The sequence below is a fragment of the Bos grunniens genome, chromosome X (genome assembly GCF_055505025.1).
Source record: "Bos grunniens cultivar Pamir isolate PY7600 chromosome X, Bosgru_T2T1.0, whole genome shotgun sequence".
NCBI classification, from domain to species: Eukaryota; Metazoa; Chordata; class Mammalia; order Artiodactyla; family Bovidae; genus Bos; species Bos grunniens.
In genome coordinates, this window is record NC_141194.1 from 59619472 (window position 1) to 59627761 (window position 8290).

The following is an 8290-nucleotide window of genomic DNA, read 5'->3' on the forward strand; positions in this document are numbered from 1 at the left end:
GAGCCTGTTATACAAGGTGTAGTAAGTCAGAACATAAGTCAGAAAGAAAACCAAACACTGTATATTAGAGCACATATATGAAATCTTGAAAAATGGTACTAATGAACCTATTTACAGGGCAGGGATAAAGACTCACACATAGAGAACAGATTTATGGACACAGCAGGGGCAGGAGAGCATGAGACAAATTGAAGAGTTAGAAACTCTTGAAAGAGTACCATTGAAATATATACATTGAAAGAGTGGCATTGAAATATACACATTATCATATGTAAAATAGATAGCTAATGGGAAGTTGCTGTGTAACACAGGGAGCTCAACATGCTGTGCTCTGAAAACCTCGATGGTTGGGGTACAGTGGGAGGTGGAAGGGAGGTTTAAGAGGGAGGGAATATATGTATACCTATGGCTGATTCATGTTGATGTATGGCAGAAACAAACACAACATTGCAAAGCCATTATCCTGCAGTTATAATTAAGTAAAGTAAAAAACATCAGATGGACTTGAGTTCAATTTGCAGTTCTATTCTTTACTAACTGTCTATCCTTGGCCAAGGTGGCAAATCCTTCTAAGCCTCAGTTTTCTTATCTGTAACATTAGTTTCCTTATGTGTAGCTATCTTACAGTATTGTTTTAAGGATTAAATAAGACAGTATAGGTGATATTACTAATACAGTGTCTGGTTGAATAGTTTTCTTTTTTGGTCACATATTCACATGAACAGGAGGAATTTTTGAAGTATGGCATACTGTATGAAATATGATGTATGGCATGTTGTTACCTTTTGCAGTATTACACATGAAGGATGTGCCATAGGCATTTCTAGTAAGGTTGCCAAGGTGGTAGGGAGCTAAGTGTTGCCACTGGTTTACTGTGGATGGACTTGTATCTCCTCAATAACTCTTCTCAGTCTTTCTCCCATTGCCCTATGGCAAAGAAACTACAAAGTATTGAGCCTTGCACTGAGAGTTTTATATGTTTACCTTATCTTAATAACACCTTCCATTTTCCTCTATTGTGATAAGTAAGTGGAAAAACAGAGCAATAATGTAATTCATACTAGTCACACAGCTTGTAAGTTGCAGAGCCTGGATTCTAAAGATATCCTGATAGGCAGAGACTAGATATAGGTATAGGTAAAGATTTATGTATAAGGTAGAGATGCAGATGGGCCCTACTGCTGTCCCTATGGCAAATAATTCCAGTCTTTGGTTCCAGTAACCAGGGCGGCCAGATGGCAATACTAGAGAATCAAAGAATATCAGGGCAGAAAATAATATTACAGGTTCTTGAGTTTGATCTCATCATTGAAGCCTAGAGAAGAAAGAGATATACAATAAGTGATCAAGCTAAGATACCAATCCAGGACTTCTAACAAAGTTCAGTATCCTTTTCAATTCCAGCTTTCCTCACTCTGCATTAAGTAGACAACAGAGTAGCTTGGGTATGGGAGAAAGCCAGGCTGACTTTGAGGCCCAAGGGAAGGCTTTCTTGTTAGTGCACCATTATGGTGCACATCAGGTTCTGTGTTTCCTACAAAGGAACTGACCATAGTGACTTGACCACACACTCTTACTCAGTCCATCTTGTAGCTAACACCTCCACAGCCTGGCTTGACTGCTAGAGATATTCATTCCTGGGGTGCAGGTGAGGGGAATTATGGGTAAATGTCCTGTTGAGGGAAGAAACTCACCACTATGGTTTCAGTGCTTAAATCATCTAAACAATTTCTCATTAATTATTTTTTCTGTTGCTTGACACTAATGGAGTGATTGTTTGAATGGATTTTGGTGTCTCATTTCAGTACCATTTACCAACAATGTGTCCTCGGGCAATTTACTTAATCTCTCCAAGCCCCAGCATCCTCCCTCTTCAAATGTGGATCATGATGATTATCTTGGAAAAAATTTTGTGAGGATTAAATAAGAGAAGGCAAGCAAAGCATTTGTAATGTTACCAGGCACTGAGTAAACACTCAGTATATGAAAGTTACTATAATTGTAGCATTACCATTAACCACTGGCACTGAAGAAAAGGTTCTGCTTTATATAAAATTTTAATATGCTTTGCTATATATCAAGGTATGTCACCTTCACTTTTCACTGAAGATCAGTGGAGAGATCCATCTTGCCTTTATCATAATGATCTCATTATATTGTAAGTGAAATGAAAGTCGCTCGGTTGTGTCCAGCTCTTTGTGATCCCATGGACTATACAGTCCATGGAATTCTCCAAGCCGGAATACTGGAGTGTGTTGCTTTTTCCTTCTCCAGGGGATCTTCCCAACCCAGGGATCGAACCCAGGTCTCCTGCATTTCAGGCAGGTTCTTTATTAGCTGCGCCACCAGGGAAGAAGCCTGATACCAAATCCCTCTCTCATCTTTGTCTTTCTCAGGATGAATTTTGAAGCAATTCTAAGTCCCATTTTCATTTCATTAAACTTCCTTAGAGGTGACAACTTTTACAAAGCAAGTAGTATCTTTATAAGACTTTTAGAAGTCCCGAGAAAATGTCTCCCTCTGTGTCAATAGTCAATTTTGTTATGAGCTGAATAAACAGGCAGACAGTTACAAGACTTAAATCTACCAGTCCTCCTGAAACACTAGATTCTTATTTGTTAATGTGAGCCATTTTGCACCACAAGGGTGAATCTGTATGAATCTGGGCCAATTACTTCACCTTGATGAGCCTCAGCTTTTCTTATTTAAAATATGAAGATGCAAGATGTAGATGGCTCACTCAAACTGGGTAATTGAGGGGAGTTTAGTGGAAGTTCTGTTTATAAAGTTGTGAGCAGGGTAAAGAGAAGCAATTAGGAATGGTGAAACACTCTGGGTCTAGAGACAGCTGGTTGGTTTCACTACTTCTAAAGGAACACACACACACACACACACAAAATCAAAGAGAGTCAGAAATAGATGGGGAGGGGGAGAGAAAAACTATGAAAAAGGGACATCCCATAGAGCTGTGTCTTCGTTAGATGAATGTAATCACTGCCAACCTGCAGCCTGGCAGAGAGAAAACTGAAGGAATAAAGACGACCTCTCTATCCTCCCACCCTTCTACTATTGTCTCCTATTAATGACTCCTAGGGTTTTCCTCTGAGAAGGCAGTGGCACCCCACTCCAGTATTCTTGCCTGGAAAATCCCATGGACGGAGGAGCCTGGTAGGCTGCAGTCCATGGGGTCGCTAAGAGTCAGACATGACTGAGTGACTTCACTTTCACTTTTCACTTTCATGCATTGGAGAAGGAAATGGCAACCCACTCCAGTGTTCTTGCCTGGAGAATCCCAGGAACAGGGGAGCCTGGTGGGCTGCCATCTATGGGGTCACACAGAGTTGGACACGACTGAAGTGACTTAGCAGTAGCAGCAGCAGCAGGGTTTTCCTGGTAGCTCAGCTGGTAAAGAATCTGCCTGCAATGCAAGAGATCCTGGTTCATTTCCTGGGTCAGGAAGATCCCCTGGAGAAGGGATAGATTACCCACTCCAGTATTCTTGGGCTTCCCTGGTGGCTCAGATGTTAAAGAATCTGCCTACAATGCAGGAGACCTGAGTTCGATTGCTGGGTTGGGAAGATCTCCTGGAGGAAGGCATGGCAACTCACTCCAGTATTCTTGCCTGGAGAATTCCCTTGGAGAGAGGAGCCTGGTGGACTACAGTCCATGGGGTCACAAAGACTCAGACATGACTGAGCAACTAAACACAGCACAATGACTCTTAAAAGAAGCCAAAAGTCAAGGGAGTTCAGTTGACCTAGTACATATTTGTCAGTTTTGCAAGGCACAGAAAAGTGTGCAGAAGAGTGAGAGTGAACATAGATGGGTAAAAGGAAAATAACCATCACGAGAACTAGTATTTATTAAGTGGCTGTTTTGTGACTAGAACCTCTCATCTGGTCCTCATGGCAGACTTGCAAGTTGGGGATTATATCTTTATTTCGTAGATAAGGAAACTTAATTGCAGCAATTAAAATTCTCATATTGGATGGTTGCATAGATTGAGACAACCAGTGGACAGCACCTATGATTCTTAGATTCATATTGTGTTGCTGATCATCCTGTTCATGACACCAATTGTCTGTCACACTGTTCACTGAACCCAGTGTAGGCAAGACGTGAGCTAAGTGGCTGGAAGAAGATTCAAGGAGCTGTAGGAACTACAGACACGTTTATTCTCTCCTGGCTGGCATGGTAGCCATAACACAGCCTCTCTCCTGACTGACACAGCAGCTGTAGCAGCACCCATAACATAACCATAATATAGCCATCAGTTCAATTCAATTAGTCAGTTGTGTCTGACTCTTTGCAACCCCATGGACTGCAGCACGCCAGGCCTCCCTGTCCATCACCAACTCCCGGAGTTTACTCAAACTCATGTCCATTGAGTCAGTGATGCCATCCAACAATGTCATCCTCTGTTATCCCCTTCTCCTCCTGCCTTCAATCTTTCCCAGCATCAGGGTCTTTTCCAGTGAGCCAGTTCTTTGCATCATGTGACCAAAGTATTGGAGCTTCAGCATCAGTCTCTCCAGTGAATATTCAGGACTGATTTTCCTTTAGGATTGACTGGTTTGATCTCCTTGCAGTCCAAGGGACTCTCAAGAGTCTTCTCCAACACTGCAGTTCAAAAGCATCAATTCTTTATTGCTCAGCTTTCTTTATGGTCCAACTCTCGCACAGATACACGACTACTTGAAAACCCATAGCCTTGACTAGATGGACCTTTTTTGCCAAAGTAGCCCATGACCAAGAAAGTACCTTGTGATGTGTATGCATAGTGCCATAAGAAATCTCAGCTTTTACACAACTGTGCAAAGTCAATATTTACAGAACATGGGGTGAGAGAGTATGACAGTGTGGGGAGAGACAGCCTGATTGGCACCATCTTGTTCATTTCCCCACACATACATACAGCCATTTATTCAATATTAGAGATAAATGCAGAGATGAATAAAAATAAACACCTGCCCTCCAGATATCCACAGAACCAGACACTGAACAAGCAAAATGTGAAATAGCAATATGATGAGGAAGAAGACATAATATTTTGCAACAAAATCTTTGAGAAGGACCCACTTAGCAAGTTTTCTCACATAACTAACTATATCTATACCACATTTTATCATGCACCAAGCACACTATAGTATTTCTTTATCCTCATTGCAACTTTGTGAAACAGACAGTGCTGTTATTCCCATTTTGCCATTGAGAAAACTGAGGTTCAATTCACGGTCTTGAAGCAAATAAAAGGCTGAGCTAAGCTAGGAAGCTAGGTTTTTCAAATACAACTTGCATTTGTCTTTTCTAACTTTGCAGGACAACGTTTTTACTCTTAAGATAAAATCATTTTAGGTTAAAAAAGAAAACTTCAAATGGCCTTAATGTACCAATGTTTTTTTGTTTTTGTTTTTGTTTTTTCAACAGACATTTTAAAAGTTCCTTCTCTGAAACTTTAAATGCACAATCCACATTCAACATTCAGAGACACATTTCATTCTCACATTCACCAGGGCTTGGCCCCAACTTTATTCTGATTCAATTTGACTACAAAAGCTTAAATGGAACTTGGGACAAGGGAATGAAGTGAGAGTCCAAGACAATATACAAGCAGAGAGAAAAGAGGTGTTTGTCTTTCACAAGGTGCCAAAGTTGGAAGGAACCAACCCTATCTGAGGCTTGAAGCCCTTCTTTTACACCATCTCCAGGTAACAAGTTATGCTCTGTTCCCTTCTCACTTCTTCTTGAAGCCACTTCTGTCTTATCAGATCTGAGTTTTCAGAACTTCTCTCTTCTTCTGGCCTGAAATTTGTCTCCCTGTAGCTTTCTCCCACTGGTCTCGTCTCTATCTCCAACCATAGGCCTTACTTACAGCTTTACTCTGTGAAAGACCTTGAGAGGTCTGAAGACACAAACCACTTTAGTCTTGTATTCTCTAGGCTTACAATTATACCCTTAACTAAAAGGGGAAAGGTAGCAAAGGCTGGGGTCCTCTACATGCATATGTGCAATCTAGATTCAGGTCCAATCCCAGGTCCCAGCCGACATTTCAGCGTAGTCAACCCCACCCTTTTCTATTATTACCTGGTGGTTCAATCATTCCCTCAGAATTGTGGTCTTTAGTTCGTATGGAATAGTGGCAAAAGATAGAAATTTCAGAACCATTCAGACTAGGGTTAGACTCCCAAATTTACCACTTACTAACCAAGAGACTGATCGATGGACATGAGTCTCAGTGAACTCTGGGAGTTGGTGATGGACAGGGAGGCCTGGCATGCTGCAATTCATAGGGTCGCAAAGAGTCGGACATGACTGAGTGACTGATCTGATCTGATCTGAGCCAAGAGACTTTGGGCAATCATTTCAATTCTCTGAACTTGTTTCCACATCCATGAAATAGACTAATGTCACTAACCTTTCAGAATCTGCTAACTGTCTGATTTTATAGTAGTAGAAATTGTATTGGGTACATATTCACTTGGCTAACTTCTAGATTTTCCATCCTTTCTTGGATGTAGGTGTGGCTGTATGGCTAATATCTAGCAAATAAATATGAACAGAAATTACACAAGTAGCTTCTAGATAGTACTACCTTCTGCTGGCCAAAATACCTACATGATCATGGAACTGAAGAAGCTGCCTTAAATCATGATTGAAGTCCTTCTCTACAAAGCACATGGCAAGTCATCACTGAGTTTCTGAATATGTAAATTGGAGACAACAATGTTGACCTTTAAGAGATGTCAGGAATATTTAATGACAAAATAAATTTTGACATATTTTGGAAATGGACAATTTTTAGGGATGTGGTATAACATGGATATAATGAAAGAGGCTTTAGATTTGGGGGATAACAGTTTCTAATCTCATTTCAGTTATTTTTAAATTTTAAATTTATTTATTTTTACATGGAGGATAATTCCTCTACAATATTGTATTAGTTTCTGTCATACACCAAGAATCTTTCCAATCATTTTAGTAGCTGTGTGATATTGTACATAATTCATAAAATTTCTCAACCCCAGTTTCTTCAACTGTAAAATGGGGGGAAAACTCCTCTCAGAGATATTGAGAATATTAAGTGACATAGTATCTGAAACTATTTGGTACATAGTAGGTGCTCAATAAATGCCTTTTTAAACATTTTTCCTCTTTTCTTCCATAACATCCAGTATATACAACTATGTCTGGCTGAAGACATCTGTGGGCATCATGAAGACAATTAGGTACTGACAGAGAAAGGAGAAAGTTTAGAGGATTAACTAAAAGCAAATTTAACATCAGCCTATTCTGTTTTATTACCTATCATTCCTTTTGAGCATCTGTTTTGTTCTGCTCAACATAAACTGGTAGGTAACTTCCTTATTTATTTGATGCCATAGACACGTTCAGAAGTCTGGTGAAACATTTTGATTCTTCTTAGAATAATATTTAAAATGTACAAAATAAAACATAGAAGATTGTGATGGAATTCAATTATATTTAAATGCATTGATCAATCATATCAAAATTGTGGTATACAAATACACATATTTAATAATGCATTAGGTAACAAGATCTAATGGAAAGTTTAATAACTATCATATTTTCAAGTAGTGATAAACATAAATGATATCCCCAGATTGTGTACAACAATTGCAATTTCTAGTGGCTGTAAGATCCAGATACTGTTAAAAGTACTATAGATTTTTTTTCTTTAATTTGGCATGGTTTTTACTAAAGAGAAAGAATAAAGAAAAAAATTTTTAAAAAGCTTAATGAAGGAAATAGACTAATTGAAATTGAAAAGATATCCTCTCCTATTCTTGCCCTTGTAAACATTTTATATTATCTTTAGTCTGAGCCACCAGGGAAGCCCACATATGCTAATCTGTCTTATTTAAAGTAGACATAAGGGTGGGAGGGGAGGGTGGAATGAGTTTTGAGAGTAGCACTGATACATATGCACTGCTGCTGCTGCTGCTGCTGCTAAGTCGCTTCAGTCGTGTCCGACTCTGTGTGACCCCTGAGATGGCAGCCCACCAGGCTTCCCTGTCCCTGGGATTCTCTAGGCAAGAACACTGGAGTGGGTTGCCATTTCCTTCTCCAATGCATGAAAGTGAAAAGTGAAAGTGAAGTCGCTCAGTCGTGCCCAACTCTTAGCGACCCCATGGACTGCAGCCTACCAGGCTTCTCCACCCATGGATTTTCCAGGCAAGAGTACTGGAGTGGGGTGCCATTGCCTTCTTTGACATATGCACTACCATGCATAAATAGCTAGCTAATGGGGAGGAACATGATGACAGAGGAG